This window comes from Gallinula chloropus, assembly GCF_964237585.1.
Source record: "Gallinula chloropus genome assembly, chromosome: 1".
NCBI lineage: Eukaryota > Metazoa > Chordata > Aves > Gruiformes > Rallidae > Gallinula > Gallinula chloropus.
In genome coordinates, this window is record NC_140085.1 from 202,355,014 (window position 1) to 202,378,955 (window position 23,942).

The 23,942-nt window shown below is 37.2% G+C and overlaps 1 protein-coding gene across 2 annotated transcripts in view; it reads left to right on the top strand.

The window, feature by feature from the left end:
• Window positions 1-23,942, top strand: part of CNTN5 (contactin 5) — a gene marked incomplete at both ends in the record, with an annotated part of 341,700 nt that overhangs the window by 227,263 nt on the left and 90,495 nt on the right. The gene's annotated exons all lie outside the window — the stretch shown is intronic.

Consider the following 23,942-nt stretch of genomic DNA (forward strand, 5'->3'; position numbering starts at 1 on the left):
GGAATGGGGGTTGGGTCAGTTCATCACTCTGCTGTCAGAGTTCAGTTCATCATGTCTCTGCTGCTCCTCCCTCTTCAGGGGGAGGACTCCTTACACTGTACCCACTGCAGCCTGGGGTCCCTCCCACCAGAGACAGTCCTCCATGAACTTCTCCAGCATGAATCCTTCCCACAGACTGCAGTTCTTCACCAACTGCTCCAGTGTGGGTGCCTTCCACAGAGTGCAGACTTTCAGGACCAGACTGTTCCAAGATGGGTCACCATGGCATCACATGTCCTACCAGCAAGCCTACTCCAGTGTGGCATTTTCTATCCAAAAGGCCACAGATCCTGCCAGGGGCCTGCACCAGCAAAGGCTTACCATGGGATCACAGACTCCTTCAGGGTACATCCTCCTGCTCCAGCATGTGGTCCTCCACCCGGGCTGCAGGTGGAATCTTTACTCCCCATGGGCTGCAGGGAGAAGCCTGCCTCACCATGGACTTCAGGGAAGTCTTTCTCTCTGGTGCCTGGAGCAACTCCATCCTCTCCTTCACATATCTTGATGTCTAATTTTTTTTCTCATATCTTCTCTCCCCTCTCACTGCTGCAGCTGCTGTTGGTGTTTTGTTTTACTTTTTTCCTTTTAAATCTGCTATCTCAGAGATGTTACTGCCATCACTGATGGGTTTGGCCTTGGCCAGTGGCAAGTCTGTCTTGGAGCTGGCTGGCATTGGCTGTGTTGGACATGGGGGAAGCTTCTTGCAGCTTCTCACAGAAGCCACCCCTGTAGCCTCCCTCCCCCCCTCCTCAAACCTTGCCACACAAACCCAAAACAATATAGTATTTCATATACTGCTGTACAGCTATTTAGGCATTAGTTGATTCTCTTGAAGGAAATAAGGACTGATTCTAATACAGAAGGTTATGTTTAGGTAGCAGTGCATTGAAGTATATATTATTTTAGAAAATAACATCTTCTTCACTTGTTTGGTTGATATTTGAAAAAGTGTTCCACCATATCTTACCGATTTTCAATGCAATAGGATTTAATTGTGTAAAAACATATATACAGTTCCCTACAATAAGCCCCCTTGTCTCCATTTCCTTTGTCAGCAGAGTGCAAGTCTCATAACCACTCCACAGTATCCATCAATCACATGTGGATGTTTTGGACCTCTTCAGGTCCTTACAAACTAGACAGTAATACTTCAGAAGCTGAGTTACACCTCTTGCTTTTTGGTATTTCCATACAATTGCATTTCTTGAATTTCTCCTCAGTTACAGAAGTATTCAATGTATATATTCCATAGCCAAAGACCTCAACCTTTTTAAGTTGCTAACAACCAAAAGAAATTTGATCTGCTGTGTATGCCTTGAATATCTGCTAATACAACTCAAGTAATTATCAGTTGAGCAAACAGCTCATGAAATGTGATTCTAACTATGATTCATTTCTCGGCTGTTGTTATAAATGGATGCCTGTATGTGCACCACACAGGCAGAATATGACAAGTCATCAGTTGCCTAAAGGTTTTTCTTTGCTTAAGGCTCTTCAGACTATGACTTTCAACATAATTTGTCCTTAATAGAAACTTCACCTACAATTCTGGGGAATTTAAACCCTTAACTTCATTCCACTGGCTGATCCCCAGATTCCCAAGTGGCACTTTAATGATGAAAAAGTAGTGAAGAGAGAAAATGCTGAGGACATTGAGAAAGAGAAACTTCATGACAGAAACTCTTATCTTCCTGAGAGAGTTCCATGAGTCACTTCTTTTCAATTTTTGCATAAATCATGGTCTAATTTATCTGTGGCAGGCTCATAATGGGAATTAGAGATCTAGTTATAAAGTATAAAAGGGAAACAATGATAACCTTGACTAAATAATAAAAGCATGTGGCAAGACTATCCCTTCACAAAAGAAGATCTTTTTTGAAAAGAACACTTTTACAAATCGATCATGTTACACAACTTGGGTTTTAACAACACAGTGATTTTGGTCATGCTCCTAAAAAACTCTTACTCTTTACTCATCTTTTCTTACAGAGAAATGGTTAAAGAAGCAGTCCAGTACCCATCATACCTGAAATGTTTCCTGGTTTGTAGCCCTTAGTCAAAAGATTTGCTTTTCTTTACCTATTGGTGCAGTCAGGTCTGTTCAAGTGAAAGCTAGCTCCTTTATTACACCTGGCCTATTTTTTTTTGCTAAATCATTTCCTCTGTCCACTGGTCACACAGATACACACACATGTCAGAGCAGCCCAAGAAGGATGGGAGCAACTGGACATGGACCAAGACAGGTGCTCACAGCAGAGGCATGTCCAGGACATCAGACAAAGCAAGTTTCACATTTGCCTACCTGTATCTGAAAGAGCAGATGATTTACCTGCACAAGTAAATGAAAAGCAGCTTTATAATGTTGCCTGTTATTGCACTGGGGTGCAATCAGCAATGTTAATAAGCAGTTAGTCTTTGGCACATCATTGCCCAAGTTGTCCTAAGGCATCTTGGGGGTTTGTGCAGGCCAAAAGCTATTCCTGCCATCCTGTTTTAAATGCTAAGGGCATTTAATAGGATGGAAATACGTCTGTGATGTCTGACTTCAATATAGGGAAAGAATTTGCCTATTTATTTTTCCGATAGAGAAATAACCACTGTTTAAGTTATGCAGCACATGAGTCTTACCTCAGCCAAAAATCTGTGGGCATCATCACTGAAATAGTCACAGTGAAATAGCAATAAGATAAATAATAATTACTGTCACTCAGTGACACATCATTATATAGCAATAAAACGTTTAAAGTCTGTAGGCACAAAGTCTATTTTTAAATTAGGAAGAAACAGAATGTTAAAAAAGAAATTCCTAAGGCATTGTGGGAAATGTGTGAAAGTAACCCAGATTGTTTGGATTGAGAAATCTCATCAGACTTCAAAATACAAGCACATACTTCCTAGTGTATCTTTTAATTTATAGCACTGTATTACTCAACATTTTGTTAGATCCAGTAGTCAGCATCCATCATCTCTGTGGAGACTACAAATATCTTGTACACATGGGCTGTTAAAATTCATTTGGCACTAAAAAGCCACCATCCCAGGGAATATTCTTCCTTATACGTCACAAACCTAAAATAGGTAGGGTGGCTTTTCATCACATATTGTATCACAATTGAGCAATCTTTGCTGTAACATTAAGACTATATATATATAACGTTAACAATTATATTATTAAATTTCAAAATTTAAAGGGAAGTTGTGAAGCATTTGGCACCTTCTCTCACATTATATTCTGACATTCTAGAATCTGTCAATGTTGAAAATCCATGGATTATCAGTATTTACATGCTAATTGCTCCCAGGGAAGATGATAAAGTCTATGCATATTTTTAAAAAGTTAGATATGCTTTGCTGAAAATTAAACCCCATACAAAAACTTAAACAAGTGATTGAACAGGAAAAAAAATAGTGGAAACTGGCTTTCTGATGGGATAAGCATCAAAAAAGGAACAGTCTAGAAAAAAACCAAACATACTACACTTAATCCATATTCTCCTGATAAAAAAATAAAATATTACTCTCTCAAGATCAAGGATATTCAGGCCAGTCCCTGAACAGATTTCAATACATAAATGACCATAAATTTACTATCTAATCAGTAGTCTCAGTGTCATATTTCTAAGCAATATATGGCAATGAAACTACGAATAATCCAGCTAAAACCACTTTAGGTCATAACAAGGTATATCTGTCATGTTTTCACTTTTGCATATTTTCAAGTACTGTAGGACATCAGTCCTTGGTTGTTATCATAGTTTTGCCCAGGCTGGCAACTAAACACCACATACTACACTATAAAAATCAACATGTTTCCTCATTAAAATTTTCTACTAATTTATCTATAAGGAAAGACAAAGTATTCCTTTACCTAAGTAATGTGGCATTAGTATCACAAATCCGTATTGCATTATTTTGAGTCATATTCCTTGTCTTTACCATTATCAGTCTCATGTTCCCCTTTGGGCAACAGGCCAGGTTGCCGTTGGTCTTCTTGGCCACCTGGGCACACTGCTGCCTTGGTTCAGGCAAGTGTCAACCAACACCCCCCGATCTTTCTCCTCCACACAGCTTTCCAGCCACCCTGACCCAAGCCTATAGTACTGACTGGGGCTGTTGTGACCAAAGTGCAGGACCTGGCATTGTGCCATGCTGAACTTCATCCCGTTGGCCTCTGTCCATAGATTTAACCTGTCCAGGTTTGCTCTGAAGGGCCTTCCTACCCTCCAGCAGATTGACACTTTCCCCCAATTTACTGTCATCTGCAAACTTACTGAAGGGGCACAAAAAACCCCCAACATTTCTCAGCCTCTACTCACAGGTGTCTCTTCTGGACTCACTCCAGTATGTCAACATCCTTCTTGTACTCCATGCCCCTGATACAGTCCCAAAGGAAAAATTCCAGAGGGGAAGAACTATAGACCAGCTTTTATCTAGTCATGCTGAGTCTGTACTTGTGCACAGGGCTATTCTTTACAGATTTACTACTAAAATTCCTGAGGTTCCTCTTAGCCTGTTTCTCCACCATCTGAGGTCCATCTGAAAAACAACTCTCCTCTACAGCATATCTACCACACTCTCAATTTGGTGTAATCTATGAACCTGCTGAATGCACTCCTTACCATTGTACAGGTTGTGGCCTTTCTGTAAGTTGGTGAGTAGCCAGCTGCCAGCTGAATTTTATGTCACTGATTACAGACTTTTGAAAAGACAGTGCAAGCAGTTGATTACACACATGCCACCCACTCAAAGGCCGTAGTCATGATCACCCACCTTTTCATCTCTACACAAACGCTTGATCCAGGTTTAGCTTGCTTTGATGTTTTTCCTGATGAGTCTTCCTCTGTCTCAACTGCTCCCAGGGCACTAGGCCTGTATTGAAGTTGCAGATCTACAGGTATAAATGGTCTACAGATCAAGCCCTAGGAAGACTGCTGTTGCTGTTGCCTGAAGTCATGCTTTCCCACTCTCCTGCAGCTTGAGAGTTTTCATCTATTGTTCTTTTGAGAGTAGTATCTAGCTGACCCTCTTTTCCTATTTCACATAGCTTAGGCTTTTTTCTTTTCAGGGTCTCTGAGAAGACCCTGTCAATCTCCTCTCTGCCCTCCCTTAATGCCTCCCAGTCTCCATGTGCTGCTGCACCAGCAACTGCCAGGTCTCTGTTAGCCGCACTCCAACCTGACAATTGCATGGCCAGCACCAGCAAAAATAGTACTTGGGTCTCTTCTTGACACCATTCAGCTGCAGCCAGAGGCACAGAGTGCCCATACCAGGAAACAGCCAACAGAAACCTCCAGTTAGCTGATAGAAGCAAAAGTCTCCAGAAGACATTCTTCCCTAGCAGTGGTAAGCCACCAGAAGTTGCCAGAAAGAGCTCTCAAAAGAAGATGGGAACTATAGCTGTAACAGCTTGTTCCGGCGCTGTGCTTTGGGAACCCTGTTAGTCCTATAGTTGATTTTTCATTGTCCTTTTGTATTTTTTTTCATACTGTCAATTTACTGTCATCCGATAGAAGAGAGGAAAGAAATCCTTTTACTGTGAAGTGAGCAATAGCTCATTGCTAGGAAGGCTTAACCACTTTTGGTAAAGGTTGAACCTGAAGCTTGGATCTGCAACTGGAAGCATATGGACAGAGACTGAGTTTTTTGCAGAGTAGTAGCTGCTCTGCAGCAGGCTGTAGGAAGAACCAAACACAATCTAAGGACATGAAGATTCAATTGCCTGCACTGCACCAACAGTGACATGCATCAGCCTGTATTTCTTTCTTCATATATGATTTCACAATCAGTGACTCACTTGTGGTTGAGGTGTGAATCCATTTGTTCTTGTCAGTTCCAGATTTTCCTTTCTGAATTAAGTTTACATATTGATGAATAGTGGTTTTGGATTTTAAAGGCATTGAACACAGGTTATTTCTTTGCAGGACCCTTCTTTTTCTCTGCAGCTCAAATCCTGCTGTAGTTTGTTGGGTGTTGTTTTTTAACAATCTAAATAATAAACATAATGTAGATGTTAAAAATATTCCTTTAGAATCTGTAATATATAACTAATTTTCTTCACAAAAGGAAGGAAGTCTACATTCCCATAGAAAAGGAAAACAAGGTGTCAAAGCCATTTGTTTCTAAGCTGCTAACAGATGTATTGACAACAGCGTGCTATTTAACACAGACATATGCAGAATCTTTCACAACCCAGAAACTGAAATTGCTTATATTATAAGAAAACATTCCAATAAATGAAGCAGAGGAAAATATTAACATTAATGTACCTTTATTTTAACTTAGACCTTAAGCAGTTTCAGGAGAGACTTTATGACTGGCATCTCTGTAACTTCAGATGAATCTTGCTCAGCCCATCCCCTTGTTCTAGCATTTCTTCTCATTCTGATTTCATGCATCAGTAAACTCTGAATGATCTATGACTTGGAGCACACCATGCACTAATTTTGCTCTAACAACATTGTAATGGGAATTATGATAGTTATAACATTATTTTCCTAGGTAAAAACAAGGGAAGCAAAAGATTCTGTGTTTACATTGTCTGGGTTATATGACAGCAGAGAGGCTGTTTTCCACTGTGAATCCTTGGCTTTAATAGCAATAAGCAACGAATGGCAATCTGTACTTCATCTCTGCTGTAGGTACGCCTCAGACAGAAAGTAGTATTTGTGGGACTTAAAATTCCTAGTACATCAAGAGCTAACTGTTGCATTCAGAAAGGTATATCAGTTGAAGTTTTTATCACCATATTCCCTTTAGTTGTGATTCATTTTGTCATGAATACATTTTTCAACTCTTCCTTGCTTTCACATGCAAGGCACGGAGCGTTATTGTCGTTGTGGTGTTGTGTTTTGTTTGGGGGTTTTATTCTATGCCCCGTTTTGGGATCAAGGCCAATACATTAGTTCTTTGTTGTCCACTGAATACCCACTCAGGGATATCGTACATTGTCTTTGATATTCCATTAGTACGCATCAATTTCTAAACTCTCACATCAGCTTGAAAGACTCATGAGATTCAGACTGTTGAATTTAAGCACAAGTGCTTCTTCCTTTAAGATGTAATTCCTGCTTGGTGTTTGACTTCTGCATTATGGTTCATCAACACTTTCATGTGACACTCAGAGAAAGCATATAGCAGAAAGTGTAATCCAGATTTTGTATTTAAGAGAATCCCTTGTGTCCAATACAAACTTCTGTAAAAAGAAATACTTGCAACTACAGCAGTAAATGAATCATTATTTATTAAAATTCATTTATTCCTTAGCAAGGAGTTTCCTGTTCTGTTGAATGCAATTTTCCCTATATATTAATAAATAAATTGTCACTGCATAAACATAATATTAAAGTGAACTAATGCAGACACTTCCAACAGGACCCCAGAGTGTAGATAATTATGTAATAAACTTGGCTGTAAATAAGTCAGATAATAAAACTGGGAAGACTGTTCTTTTGTAGATCATATCCTCAATTTTTAAATGTTTAATTCTCTAGTTAGGCAATTTTAATTTAACCCCTGTCTATTATTTTTTTTGGTAAGGGTTGATTTTTGTGGGTTTTTTTAAATATAGATAATTTGCTTTCACTAATGGAGTACCATTTCAGGAAATAAGACATAAAATTAAAAATCAAAATGACTTCTACTAGGTCATTGATATTAAACCTGTCTACAACTCCAGGCGTTACTGTGGCCCTTTCTTCATGAGAGCTGTGTTGCATTTACTGTACTACTGTTCATACAGTTTTGTCAATACATAAAAAGCATATTTTCTATATTCAAGTCTTGAACTTGTGGCACCACATTCTCACCCTGTCACCCATGTGGTCTCAAAAGGTCTAATTGCACAAATGACCTAGCAACAGGTAGCTCTGCCTTGCTGGTAGCTCCTCTTCAGGTTACTGCAGAGAGGAAATCCTATTCCCCTTTTCATCTTAACCGTTTTGTAACTACACAAAACAGATGTTTCTGTTTGCCTCCATGTATCACCTGACTTCTTTTTCAGAGAAGCAATCTGCAGTTGCTTTTCTTTCCACAGACAGTATGTTCCTCTTCAGGCATGTTCCTTGGCAGTATGTGCGGTTAACTTCTCAGCAATGTGAGATCAGCTGGGAAAAGCCAGATAGCTTTGGGTATTCTCTCCTGTATCCTGAGGGCTCTTCTATTCAGAGTAACACTCATTGTTATACCTTGATTCATTCCATTCAACATGAATTTAAGGACATTAAGAGAGAAAGTACTGTAGCTTAGAGACTTAATTTTGTCTCCCTTTCAAATGACCCAAAAAGCTGTTTTTTCTCCCCTCTTTAGATCCTTATGCAATACATCATTTAGTTCTCAGTGTGTTGCAAAACATCATTTAGCATTCTGTAGATTCCCTGTTCTCTCCATCATAGCCTCTTTTTCCAAATTGTGATATAATTTTCAAACTTTTTATTTATCAAATTAATTCTGAAGCCCTTTTCCACAAGTAAGCTTTTCCCTTTCCTTGAGATACAAATTCCTTAGAATTTTTGCACCTCTGACACAACAGAACTCAATTTTTTTCTACAGTCAGCTGTTTTGTCTAGTAAGGATCTGTTCAGGGCTTCATCTCTAGTCAAGTGACTGAGCTTCTGCCTTCACTCCCAGATCCTGTATCCGAAATGATCAGGACAGTGAAAAAGTTTGTTGAAGCAAGATTCAGTTGTCCATCATGTTCAGGACAAACTGCACTAAGTGTTACTACTATTCATTATTAAATGCACACCTTACTGTCTTGTTCAATTCATACTTTAGTGTCCAACTGTGATGTGATTTTTTAGGATGCGTTCGTTTGCTAATACTTTGAAGAGTATCTGATTCTTCCTGCAACTGTTTCAGACTTCCTGACTTCCTTAATTGATCACACTGAAAGAAATGAGCTCTGAGAAGTTAATTATTTTGAATACCTTCACTAATATTAATTAATATAATTAAGGATTGTCAGACTGTAACATGCACTTCCCTCTGTTCAGGGCTTCCCAGTCGTTCTTGAAGTACCAATCCACACTATGTTGTGATGGCAATAACAGAGAGTCATACAGCAAGGAGGCTGTGGACACACATACTGCCCCATCAGCCCCATCTGGGAAGTTTTTGGGTAATAAAATATCTGGAGAGTAGACTGGAGATGGATTTGAAGGGAAGGATACTCTGAACAGAGATAAATAAGTTAAAGTTTTCCTTAAGTTTTTTGTGGAAACCAAAAGAAAGTCAGACAGATGGCTTCCTAATGTAGAGGAAAGGTGCCTTAAAAAAGCATCAAAAAAAGGAAATATTTGATGAGAAAAATTACGAGGATCTATTGAACTAGCTGAACCTTCATTGTGGTACAAAATTAACTGTTTAATTACAGAAGCAACTGAAGCATTTCACTGGTAATACTGCAAACCGCAAAGTTTGCATTCACATTTCCAAAATGCATATTTCATGCAGAAAAATAGAGGAGAAGGTAAAAGAAGTTCAAGTTTGATCAAGAATAGCTCATCTAACAAAAGAAATAGCTCTTCAGCCAACACAAAGTGCAGGGAAATGTACTCTAAAGCTCTTGATTCTGGGCTTCAGAAGCATCCAGTTTCTTTTCTTCTTAAATGTTGAGGACAAGAACTTTTATTTTGGATTGTGGCTTAATGCTCTTTAGTACTACATTGAAACCTTGTTAAGAAAAAAGAAACACCTGCCACACTTTTAATGCACATTCTGGAAGCTTAAAAATTTCTCTGCAGCTGCTATTGTTCTCATAGCAGGGTGATTGAAAAAATGAATATCGATGCCCCAGGTTCTTAACAGCACTCCGTGGAGCTGTGTGCTAGATTGCTCTGTGGCATTATTATCCATGTACTGTTAAGTTGGATTTTGCACTTAGCAAGTCGAGGATTTTGATCAATAGGAAGGATGCTACACAAGGGACTCTGTGGATAGGCATTAAACTTACTGAAGCAACTAAAAGCAGTCTCAAGGAGTCTTGACAAATTATAAGCTGCTGATCTTGTCACATTCTTAGCAGTAAACTGACCGTGAGCAAAGAACTGCCGTCAGAGAAAGCCAAAATGAGAAACAGTTAACGCACTGCAAGCTGGCACCTTTTTCATTCTGTAGGAAATACCAGTTTGCCATTAAAAGATTCATAGGCTGATCCCAAAACGTCTGACTGAATATTATCAAAGCTGGTTATTTTTAGTGTTTAAAACTATCCCAGTGTATTTCTGTCCTAGGTCTATGTACAGAAAAAAATGTTGTATTTCAATGAATGCAAATTATTCAATGTCATGAGAGAAAGATCAAAGAAAGTGAAAAACTTAATTCAAGTAAAATCAGAGGATCGCAGATGTCGAACAGCCACCCTGCTTGTCGCGTCACGGGTTCATTAGGTTTTAGCCAAAAGGTATGAGAACGTAACCTGACTGATCTATACATAGACCTTTAACTACTACTATCATCTGCATTGAGATCAAATTTCATAAAAGGATATTTCATAATCCAAACAAAAGCAGGAAATTTCATGGAAAGGAATAAATAAAATTGCAATTATTCTTTCCCAACTTTTTTTTTGTTGTTGTTATAACAATTCATCTACCAAAGAAGTGCAAATAAAAAGCTCAATATGAATGTTGTCCTAACATTCCTCATGCTAGGCACTGCTCAAGCATGTGCAGTTTCCAGATGAGGGTGCGAGATGGTACAACAAATGATGCTTATGTAAGCAGGTTACATTCTTTGTGAAAGAAATGCAATTCATTATTCAAATTTCAGAAGTCAAGATGAAAAGCTTGTGTTTTCCATGTAGAAAAGTTGTCACTGGCAGTTTGACCCAGGACATGTTGCTTGTCATGAGACACAAACACAGCATAATAAAAGACTTTGAAGTATTATTAGTGGCTTTACTGAGACTGATATTCAATATGACACGTGCAAACACTAGAAATATTTTCTCTGACACATGCTGAAGCTCTTGTCAGATCCTCTTTAAAAGCTAAATACTGTCCATAAAAAAGTGTAAGATTTGATGTATGCTTTTTCGGTGAGATAATGTAAGTGCATTTCTTGGTTAAATGTATAACCCAGAAAAAGTATATCTTAATCTAATTTGGAAACCTTCATCTAGACTCTAATTTTCTACTACAGGAGAAAAATTGCTTCTGCTTGTTTATAAATAGCAGCTTGAAAAACTGTACACTTAATTAAACGTCCAGAGACTGATCTGATCACATTGGTATGTCTTCATAGTTTGTGATTTATAAGAGGCAAAGGGTCATGGGAGTCATTTACCACATTAATGGTGATATATGAGAACAGCCATTTTAGTCTGCAACATTTTATTAAAAATCTTCTGACGCAGGTTGTAACTACAATGCAGGTTTATTATCTATCTGCCTCCATGTGTGTTGCTTCTGAAAAACAATAAGAAGCTTTGATTTGATGGACAAGATCCGGGGCCAAATTATGCCCCGAGAAACAGATGGTGTGTGAATGGGAGCTGTGTGAAACAAGCTAGCAGAAAAATGAGGCTGTAACTCAGACTGTATGGTACCCAGGATGCAGTCATATAACATTTCCTCTTTCAAACCAGAAATCCAGAAGCAAATAAACCTCATAGATGTTTTACAGTACACAAACCCCCAGACTGTCCAGAATCATGTCCCCAGTCACCAGATTCCACGTATTTTGTGTCTCCACTAAAACGATTCAGCGAGACTGTCTACTGGATGGTGCTTTATAATGCTGAGTTGTTAGTCTTCCCGTCCTCATCTCTTTTACAGATTTGTCGCATTCTCAGCTGTCATCCCTTTGTTTTACAAGTGTATGTGTTTTTACTTCACTTACTTGAAACGCCAGTTCAAAAGCTAGGGCCTTGATTTGTAGCACAGGTAGCTAAAGAAGTGCACTGATAATAGCTTCTTGACTCAACTTACAGCTTTTTTTGCTCTCCTTTTGCAATGTTATCTTCTCACCCCTTCTCCTCTTCAAGATTGAATAGGTAACTAAATTTATTGACACTTTTGTCAGGCAGAAAGATCTGCATGCATCACAAAGGAAAAGTCAGAGTGACTTTACAGACCTGGACCATCCCTGCATGCAATTCAGAAACGCATCACATTTCCACACTGCTTTGAGATGCTTTTGTGTACATTGGGGGTGTTGCAGCTAGTGCCATTTCATTTTCCCTTACTCCAGCGTCCACTTCTCTCACCCTTTGCTCCTGTGCTTGTCACCACAACTCATGAGGGTGTTTTTGTTAGCACAGGAGCTGGCGTGCCTGACTATGGTGTTGTCTCACACTCCACGTTGGGCAAAACAGCCTTTTCTCACCAGAGACTGAGTTAAGCCAGGCTTTACCAGCTCAGAAGACAGGTTCTTTTTCTAATGTTGCATTCAGCCAAAGACCCATCCAAGGCTAGTGATGTGAGTTGTCCCCTGATACGCTTCTTTCTGTCTGCTCCCTGCAAGGCAAGAGAAACAGACACATAGTTTAGGCAAGATCCAGCACTTTTAAACAGCTGAGATAAGACAAATCCCACCTTCAAGACCTCACCACCAAATTCAGTTCACCGTGAGAATAAATCCACATATAGTCTGGGGCACAGACCTAAAATATTTCTATTTGAAGAGCATTCCAAATTGTAGTGACTTTCCTGCCCAATGACTCAAATAGACCTTCACTTTCATGGCTGTAAGCTTACAGAATGAGATTTATTTGCTCCCTAGTACTATGTTCTTCATGCTGCTGTATTTATAGCAGAGTGCGTACACTTGCCTGCTTTTCATCTCTTTCTCACTTCTGTCTTCCTGGAATTTTATTTGCCCTTCTTTTATCTTTTTTTAGTTACAGTTTAAGTTTTAATTTAGCTTCAGAGAAAGGAAGAATCTGATGTATCGGATATTCAGACAGATCTTTGAAACCTTGGAAACTGATATATTTCACCAACACTTTTAGTTTAGAAAACCTCCCATTGCATTGCAAACAACACTGCTATGACTTGTGTCATGTGTGTTGCAACTTCAGTGACCTTGGAATGTTGTGAATGTAGGAGCTGACTGTCCAATTCTTCTTCAAAGATTTAAGAAAACATGCCGCATTGTTTAACAATTGGACTTCTATGGTTTTATAGGGATTTATGTAGAACAGCAGTATTAATGTCAAAGAATAATATTGAAAATTTTCATACCTATTTGCATGGTATTACTTTAACATATAGTTTCTAATATCTGTTATCCTTAAATATTTATTCAGGCATAGTATTTTTTTTAATGTACTCACAGAAACATACAAGTGACTTGCACATATAAATCAGTATATTGACTTACCTGCACTGAAGCTTCTGCTGTGCAACACAGAATTCGGGTTATTTTAATGTCTGTCAGCTGTATTATCTGTAATCGTAAACACAAAGCATATACATCAGATAAAACAAAATCATTTAGTATAAAACCCTTTCTAAAAATTAACCACAGTTTTAATGTAGTTTGAGAAGAGACCTTCAAACAGGTACACCTATTTACTTCCACCAAACACTAGAAATTTCTGACATTTGTTGTCCAATATTTTTCAACATCTCTTTATAAAAAAATACTTCTTTATTTTTACTTTATTTTCTGCTTTTCCTCACTCATAGCAGATACCTAATGCCTGATTTACAGCAATTTATTTTAATTAATTCTGGACACCTGCAACCTGTAATTGATTTGGCACTGATATAAATTTCCTGACTCCAATCCAGCTATTACATTGCTTTCAATCATATTCAACTTCTCCTTTGGATATGGGGATGTGCCTTAGTAGGGAATTAGTGGGTTTTGTTGTTATTGTTTTAGCTTCTTTTTGTTTTATTTCTCTCCTTTTGTTAATTCTAAGAATTGCATATAACCACAAGATAAAATTGTGCTAAAAATCTGCGCTAAGATTACTGTAGGTAAGGTAAGCAGGAATTTAATATCTACATATTGAGAGTGTAAATATATTTATTTATGTGTTCAGAATATCTTTATTCTAATTTAGAGATTGTTTTTCTTCTAGGTACTCAAATTTATCAACAAAGAACAACAGGCTGTTGTACTTAAAAGCAAAAATATCTTTCACTTTATAATGTCTTTCATTTTAAATGTCATTTGTTAAACTGAGAATATTCTGATGGCACTGCTACTTTCTTGCAACTATCTTCAAGTTCCCTCCTATGTTACCAGATTCAGGCTCAATATGGTTCATTTCCTCATTTTTCTAAATCAAAAAGGATAGAAGTACTTCTAGGATGTTGAGCTACACGGTAGTCTTCTTTAGTGTAGAAAAACAATAATGTAACCCTCATTTGGAGTAAGGAGGATAAGATGTCTAAGATCACTAACTTCAACTATTACTGGAGGAGCACATAGCAGAAATCGTCTGATACCTCTGCCAACCACATTAAGGAGAACATCCAAAAAATAGAGAACTCATTAGGTGCCACAGAATTGTTTTATAAGGAGCTTAACCCTTAAACTACTGAATCTTCTCTCGCATGGTATATCCAGGAATACAGGAAGCAAAACAGTAATTTCCAACAAAAAACCATGAGAGATAACAAAACCTCATCCACATATATTACATTGTGAAATATCTGCAATAAATGTATGTTAGTCACAAGGAATGTTTTATTTACAATTGGAAGCAAATACCAGGGTATTTATTATGGGGTACATATGATTTAAGTATCCTATATATACATTATATATTTGCAAGCTATAACATTAACAGTAGCTGTGCATAATAGATACACATTAATTTATACATTTTAAAATTTATATACATATACAAGCTATTATATGTGTCTAATCATGGGGTTTACTTCCTGTTACTATAATAGAGGAGATAGATGTGCTATCCAGATATCAGATGCTAGATATCATCAAGATTTTTTTTCTTTTTTTTCTGTATAGTTGAATGAACAGTACACAACAGACACAGAATAACTGTCAAACTATTTCAGACAATCTCATGCCCCTTTACTTGTCTTCACAGCTTATTTTACACTGATTATAGAGAACAGCTCTTAAGCTGAAACAAATAGAAAAGGTTAATGAAACAGGTATGCACTACATCAGGTATTGCTGAAATGCCCTGTGCCAGTTAGAGAACAACTTCCTGTGGCAAGAATCCTTGAGACTGATAATTACAGGAGGGGAACAGGTATGTGTGTGTATTACTTTCAGGGATTCTGCCACAGGAAGTCAACCTAAATTAAGAACAGATCTCCAGCAAAGGACAGATGTCAACTCACTGTGTTTCCATGTCTCTCTCACTATTTTTGCCTATTTTTTTGGAACCTTTGCACTATAAGAATATTTTATCACTGCTTCTTGTTCAGCATGTATCATATTCCAAGGTTACGGTTGGGTAATCATCTGAAAGAGCCTTAATTATTTTGATTTTTACATAAAGCATTCTTAAACTTTCATTGTGTGTTGCTGTCTCTTTGGGGATTAAAACATAAATCTACCAAGGGCTGCAGTTACCCTAAGTCACTTAACTCTTTGGATTCCTCTTGACTATTGGGATTGGAATGATATTTCTAATATACTCTGCAAAGACTTTCAGGACTAATCACTTGTGGAATCAGAGTATCATTTAGGTTGTAAGGGACCTTGGAAGGTCACACTACTCCTCATCTCTCCTGATAAAAGTGAAGCAAACAGTCAGTCAGACCTGGCTGTCACAGGGCTTTTGTTTACTTTTTAAAATTACTTTTAAATAAATAATAAAATTAACAGCAATCATTTGTTAAGGAAAAAATAAAAGTATGACTTCATATTCCCACAATGGATTTAGGGAGAGAGCATCACCCAAATAAATAATAAAACATATTTTAGAAATTTACTAGTGTCCCTATATCTAGTACAAACAAGAACTTATATCTACCTAGCACAGGACAAATTACTTTTATTTTTTTATTGACAAAAATATGAAAAAGTTTATGGCATTATGGTATTTTGAGCCTGATAAAAACTATTGAAACTTTGTATTTCAAGTACTTTTTTCTTGTTTGTTTAAGTATTTCTTTTCAACCTGAAGTTATTTATTTTCAAGTGATTTGAGTCTTTCTAGTGCAACCTTATACCAGGATTTGTGGAAAAAAACAACCCTGTTTTCCTGAACTATAAGCAAGTCCATGTTTAATGATTTTTTAAAACTTTTGCAGAAAATACAATTATATACAGGCAGATTTTAAAATTGTCTATCATGAAATCGTGCAGAATACTAATGAAATAGAAGGCTTTGTTCTGATATCTCACTGACTGGGAAGACCTTATCACCACCTACAATTACCTGAAAGGAGGTAGAGAGGTGGGTGATGGTCTCTTCAGCCAAGTAACAGGAGATAGGACAAGGAGAAATGGCACTAAGCTGCACCAGGGCAGGTTTAGTTTAGATGTTAGGAAAAAAAATTTCCCGCAAAGAGTTGTCAGGTTGCGGAACAGGCTGCCCAGGGAGGTGGTTGAGTCACCGACCCTGGATGTGTTTAAAAAGGGGTGGATGAGGTACTGAGGGATATGGTTTAGGATAGGATGGGAACAGATGGCCCTGATGATCTTGAAGGTCTCTTCCAACCTAGTTATTCTGTGTTTCTGTGACTATGTGATTGTGTATTGGCCCTAATTTGTTAGTTAATATGCTGGGATTGTTCCTACCTGATTTTATCATTATAATAAGAATTGTAAAGGCAGGAAATCTGTCCATTCATTTATCTTCTAAAAAGGGCACAATCTCCTTCTGTAGCTTGTGGACCCTGTACTGTTATGAATTATTACGACAGGCTGATTAGAAAACAAAATTGGACATTCAAAGTATCAGCATTCCTGAGGCAAAAATCCTTACATTTTCTTTTCTTATATTGTTGACAACTGATGTTGCCTTCCAAGTGCAATGTTATTATGGAAACAAGTTGATTTGTTCTTTTTCCCTGATTATCCTTTCCTGTATTTCCTAGCCTGGAAATAACGTGACCAAAATTTCTTGGTTTGCCCTCTGACCCTCTTGTAAAAGGCCACTGCAGAGCATGTTCCAGAGCAGTACGCTCATGCCCCTTCAGCACATTTCTCAGGGCAAGCTAACAAGTTAAGTCTTAAATTCTGTACGGATGGTTTTCCCATGGTTCATTATCTCCCCTGGTGCCTTTGACTGACGGGGGATTTCCCATGTGTGGTGAGCCTGCAGGCAGCTCTTACTCATACAAACACTGAAAACTGCATTAATCTTCATGCACTTGATGCTTCCACTTCAGCTTATACTGAGAGAAGCCAAATATGTCTGTGAACCTTGCCTCTTCCTCTCATACAGTGCTCACATATCATAATGATCTCTGAAAAATAGCTTCCAAGTGTCAAGAAAAATACTTTGCTCCTGAACGGCACAGTTCAGCTACAGAGTAGATGGAGTGACATCTGAATCCATCATGGCCTGTCATGTATGACCAAGAGAAAAATTTGTATCTGTGAATAAGTACTCATATTTTCACAACTGGCATGGATGCAAATACACATAAAGGCAATAAACTTTTCAATAGTTCTCAGTGCTCGCGAAGAAATAACTGTATATACCAACTGCTTTAAAGGGGCACCGATCACAACTAACTTTAAAATAAATCTGTTCTAAGTTGTAAATGAAACGTGATTCAACCTCATTTTTTTTGATTAAAAACATCCTAAATGGAAACTGGACATTCATTGTTTCTATGCCATTTCCACGAAAGAAAAACCATGTCTTACTGCTATCACCAACAGAAGTCCTACCTCAACAGTCACAGTGATCTACTAGCTTTTCCCTGTCTGTATGTTGCCTACAGTTACGTTAAAATAGTTAATTTTATTTTTTAAAATCAGAGTTTATTTAAAGTTCTGTGTATAAATGCAGTTTAACTTTGCTTTTTATTTTTATTTTTATTTTACAAGGGCAGAAATTCTTAACATCTTCTTCCTCTTGGTGTTGTTAATATCTTTGTCATCTTCTAAAGTTATTTTTCAAGACATCAAGTAAGAACACAGTATATGCTATGTATTCTAGCTTTCCTTTCCTGCTTTTTACTTTCTGCTTTTTCTCATGTCAGTGATGAATTGTGCCGAAGATGGTAGTGATATATACTCTTAGAAAAAGTATATTTAGCACATGATGGATACTACCAAATGATGGACACAATCAAATTACATATAATAAATAGAGATAACTGGAAAAGGGGACATGTATATCCTGGAAACTATCAATTTCCCAATACTTTAAAGTTCCTTGATGAACAAAACAATGCTGTCAACTGTTTTTTTATCAATAGAACCCTTCTTGCCAAATAAATATAGGACTTTTTAAATGCCTTCTGTTTAAAGGCTTTCTTATTTTTTTTTTTGTCTGTAATCTGCAGTAGCAAATAGTAACTTCTTGTTGGCCTGGATTGTCAATGAGGTTAGGGTCATTTATCTATTTTACTCATAAACTATTAAAGTCCCTTTGAAAGACAAAGAAAACATATGTAACAAGGCCACATTCCATTAAATAGCTTTCCAGCTCTACATCTCCTGCCTATACATGTTTTTGTTTCAGTCAGAAGATAAGCAGTTGATTCTGCTGAGATCAGAATTAAGTATGTTCCATGAATACCTGAATGTATCTTGCCTTTCCATTAAATGTCGTACATTTGTTTATTCTATATAACTAAATATTAGATGGAGAAAAACTGCATATTCAGCAAATTTTAGAATACTATACATTTATGAAAGAAGACAAAACATGGTGGCATCAAATATAGTTACTGTGTTCAGTATTGTACTGGGATTCACTGCAAAGAGAAGTAGAACAGAGCTTTTATCAGCTCAGTCCAGATCTGTTTTTCTGGCAGTTCAAAACATCTAACAAATCCTGTGTGCTCTACTTTGTAATATATCGAAGAAGCTATTTACTATACAGGTAGATGACAATTATTCAAGGAAATATAATTTCTGCTACATCAGGACGGGTTCTACAATAGCTCGATATGTTCTGCTTTGTAACTCTGGTGGCAGTCATCTACATTCATGAAAATATGAAAGAAGCAACTTGTCTTTCTACATGCTTCACATGACTTTCAGAGGATGATCCATTTCAAACAGCAAGCTGCATTGTTGGGATAATGTCCCTTTAGCAGTAAATAGTCTTAAATTTCTTCTGCCATCAAGTCTGTTGCTGGATGCAGTGTAACATCTAGTAGCAGCCAAGCATATGATCCTTTAGCTGTGTTAGAACAAAAAGCCAAAAAAGAACACAATAAATTAATATTTCTTCATTTTATAAAGATTAAAACAGGAATGGGCAGCTAAATAGTCTAATCTGAATTTCTTTATGCCTCAGATCTTCCTAATTCCCTGTCAAATACCATGTTTGATTATAACATGTCTTCTTTGATAGAGAAACGTAGGTTTAATACAAATACAAATACACAAAAGGAGAGGGAACTGGCTCTTCCCTTGGTAGTTTTGGGGATTTTCTTCCAGCAATTCTCCCAGTTTGAAATATATCCTAATTTTAATTTGTTTGTCTGTGGCTTCCTGGTGTTTGCGCTACTAATTCTTTTCCCTTTCAGATTATGAAGCCTTTTGGGACCTAGCGTTCACTTCCCCTAAAGACGTTTATGAAATAAGTCTTTTAAAATAACTAAGTAGATAGAACTCTAAGTTTTTCAATATATAATTCTTTCCCCAGATCTTGATTCACTTCAACTATCTTTTTGCTGAATTATTTTTTAAAAATTGTCTTTTTACAATTTATATGTAGAATCATTAAATTCATGCAGTACGCTAGTGTGCTTCTCATAAATGAGACCTGTCAAAGTAAAATTACCACTCTTCTTTCTCTACTTAAATATACTGTTATTCCAAAAACAGTAACTGAAATTCAGAACTAACTAAAGAATTAATCATCATTTTGGAAGAGGCCTGAATTCTGCAGCAACAGTATAATCCAAATTCAGACTTGTTTTGTTCAAGATAGGGAAATGCTTTACTTCCAACTTCTCTAGCAAACTCCTGGCTACTCCTTGGGGGTTGGAACATAGTGTCACAGATGACTGCTGTCCGAATGAGAATGGAGGGATATATGAAGCTGTACATTGACATATGATGTAGGAGAGAACACCATGCACTGGTAAGTGATATTAACAGCTTAGGGCTGAACTGTCCATTCAAAATGATTTAATTATCCTAGTTTATTTTTCTTAACTAATCATTCCCTCTAAGCAGGGGGAAACCAACCAACAAACAAATGCACAAAAACCCGAAAAAAACACCCAAGCACAAGCTTTGATATATTACAAAACCACAGAGCACACTTTAAAGTATTGTATTGTGTTCATATGTCACTGGGGTTGTCTTAACCCTTGTCAAATAAGGATGGAATAAGATACCAGTAAAATACATTAGGCATGCTCAACCTCTGTACTGAGTGATGGATCTCCAGCATCAATCAGAGGTAGCAGGGAAATCTCTTCACTCTGTCTCTAAAACAAAACAGATGCTGCTCTGCCAGTTTTCATTATGCTTAAGTAGTGTGGCAACAAGATTGCTTCTGTTTTGATGTTATCAGTTTTCTTAGGAATAATAAGCATTTCAGACTGCTTTTTCACCATTGAAATATAGCACTTCTCCACAGCCAGAACACCTCTGCTGTTCCTACATTTCACAGAAAAACATCCAAGATTAAATTTTTAAGTGTTTTAAGGATGTTAGGAACTACTCTGAGTTGATAATAAATTACTATTTACAAAACATTCAATAGCAGGAGCTTGATTGAAAAGCAAGTAGTTCTTAAGACTTTTATCTAATGTCCTCAGCTGTGCAGTGTTAATGAAGGTTTGCAATTACCATGAATTTTAACTAATACTCAGCTTTATTTTTAATTGTTTTGTTTACAAAATGCATGCATTAATCACATTAACGTCATATTTTATCACTTTCAAAATTACCTGACGGCAGTTGAGGAGCTCTAGATAGAACAGCATGTTTTTGTCTTTTTGAAATGCATTATGAGAGGGTTATACAATAAAAAAGATAAAAAAATAATTGTATTATCTTATTCTTCTGAAGAGAGTTCATAACAAGTTTGGGTTAAGACATTTTCTCAGAGCCATCTCGTCTCAATATTTTATGGTTATAATTGAAATTATAGTTATATAAACCCTTTATTTAAGTGTTCCTGTAAGGAAATTTTAGGCAATGAGCAATCAAATGTGTTATATAAAGTGAATTCCTGGCCCAAAGTATATTAAGGGTAATTAAAGCACTGATATCTATGACTAAAGAGGGTTAGTCTCGAGTACTATGTGGTAAAATGTATACTCGTGTTACCAATATATTAATAGATCTATTATTATGATGCATATTGGGTTTATATTGCATTTATAAGCATATTTCTAATTGCAACTCTTTTCTTGCATAATTACATAAATGCATAATTGCTTTTGACATATCTGATACTGCTTAGATCAACAGCCCTCCGGCATGGTGCAGATAAGGAGATGTTAGTATGGTACCCTAGTGATCTGCAGAACTGTAGGCATGGGGAAAGGAGGGCAAGATCAGGCAGGCCCTTCTGAGCTTCTGCTACATCAGGCTCTTCTGTGCAAAGCCAAAGATGTGCAGTTACTTTCAAAAGTGTTTGCAGGTGCAGTAGCAGTGTTTATTTTTCAAAACTAGTGAGTGGCACAAAACCCACTGACAGTGCATGACAGTATGTGACACTGATATTGCTGTATAGGCTCGGCATCATGGGGCAGACTGAGCTCAGGCTGCCTGCATGGGCACCATGGGCCTCAGTTTGGCACCAGGACTAAAGAATTAGCCTAAGAAACAGCTGGAGGTCCAAACCATTCACTGGTTCTTCACTGCCTGTTAAGCTGATGCAACCAATGAGACTAACATACACTGATACTGACTGAAGTGGAAGATATTACCTAGTGCTGCTATCTCCAGTCTTAACTGTCCATTTTTGTTTTCCTTGAACTTACTTGATTGTGAATGGCAAAGCCTATAATTGAGTTCCATGTGAATATGATTATGTAAATCCTTCCACGAAGTTTGTCCCTTTGTACCTCTGTGAGCGGATGAATTACATTTGATAAAGCAAAAATGGAGCTGCCAGACACGTATCATGGGCTATAAAGGAGTCAAGGCTTCTTTTCCTATAATGTGCTTGTTAAATTAACTTCTTTGTAGACTGGAAGGGAGACACTAGTCAAATGTTGCACCATCTTTGTCAATTAGTCTGAATGTTGAAGAGCTGAAGGCAAGCGACAGTTTCAGACAGCAAGGCAGCACTGAAGCATGCTGCTCTTAAGTCCTCTCAGTTCTTTACTGTAGATCAAAGACAAATTCAGTTGCAGTGTTCTGGGCCTTGGGAGTAGCTGATATCCTTACTAAATGAAGTACACACGCCTTTCTGAAGGTCTGATTCCATGCACCTGTCATTCTTCTGATTTTATTCATCAGGCAATCGCTGCGTTTCTGAAGCATGACAAACAGCAGTAAAATCCACTCCATGACCTTGATAACAGAAGTGGGACAACTGAGAAACCTTGAAAAATGCTGCTTTTAGCTGTCAGTCTGTTTTAGCAATTTAATAATTTAGTGGCTAGATAAAGCTAAATATGTTTCTTTTTAAAGTTCTTGCTGAGAAATAAGGAATGTTTTCAGCCCTCAAAGCAAAAAGTATATTTTGCCACTGTTTTATTTAACTTTTTTTTTTTTTACTATTGTATACATCTTGGTTGAAAATGAATTCTTTCCCTCAGTGGCTTATAGAACTACTCTTAATATTTTATGTTGAAGGAGGAATCAAATTCATAAATAATAAATCTAAACCTTCTAGGTGGAATACACAGGAATATAATGAGTTTCTGTGAAAAATCACAGGTTTAATGCAATGTTGCAGTGTTTTAATGTCAGCTATACTCATTTGCTACTACTGAATGAGAATAAATTGTCAGTCATCAATGTACATATTCAAATAAAGCTAATTACTGTGTTCTTCACTGATTTTTCCTACATCACTTAGCAGGAATGAGAATCTTAGACACTAAAAACAACCACTACACTGCATACAGTGGGATCAAAATGAACAATGCCTGATAAAAGATTTTAGTTTATTTCATAGAATCAATTAGGTTGTATTTGAAAGCCTGAATTATAACTAAAGATAAATGAAATGAGGGGAGCAATTAGATAAGCAACTAAAAAATGATCCCAGAGTAAAACATTGGCGATGAAGGAGGAAAAACAGGCATAAAGGAACCAATCTCAGTAGACGGGTCTCAAAAGAAGCTTTGTGCAGAGCTAAAGAATAGATGCTAGCCAGCACACTCCAGAAGACCTGAAACATTCATGTCTTGTGTTTAAGAAGGTCAAAAGAAACACAGGCAAGGGCTCATTTACATAACAGACTGATGAAGCAGTGTTGTGCCTGTGGTCCTGACCTTTCAAAAACTACAGAACTATTACTATAGTCCTGAAGCTTATACTGGCAGTATAGGTTTTGTGCCTCACTGACATGAACATAAGTAACTATAAGAATTAAAGCTACAGACTCAAAAACCCAGACTACTTGAGCTAGAGAAATCTCATTAGACCCCTAGGTAGAATTTACTTAGAGATACTGTTTCTAAACTGCCCTACACTGAAGATCTAGAAATCAAATTTCAACATGAAGTAGAACCTGCAGAGAAGCTGAGAAGTCATCTTAACATACTGTTGAATCTGACACAAAACACACTGGCTTTTGACATATTGATTCAACAGTCCTGAACAACATTTTTGCACAGAGTATAAATCAAAATTTCACCAGATAAGGTGAAGATTGTAGAGCTGTCAACTCTTTTTTTCTCCCCCATTTCTAGGGTCTCATGGAT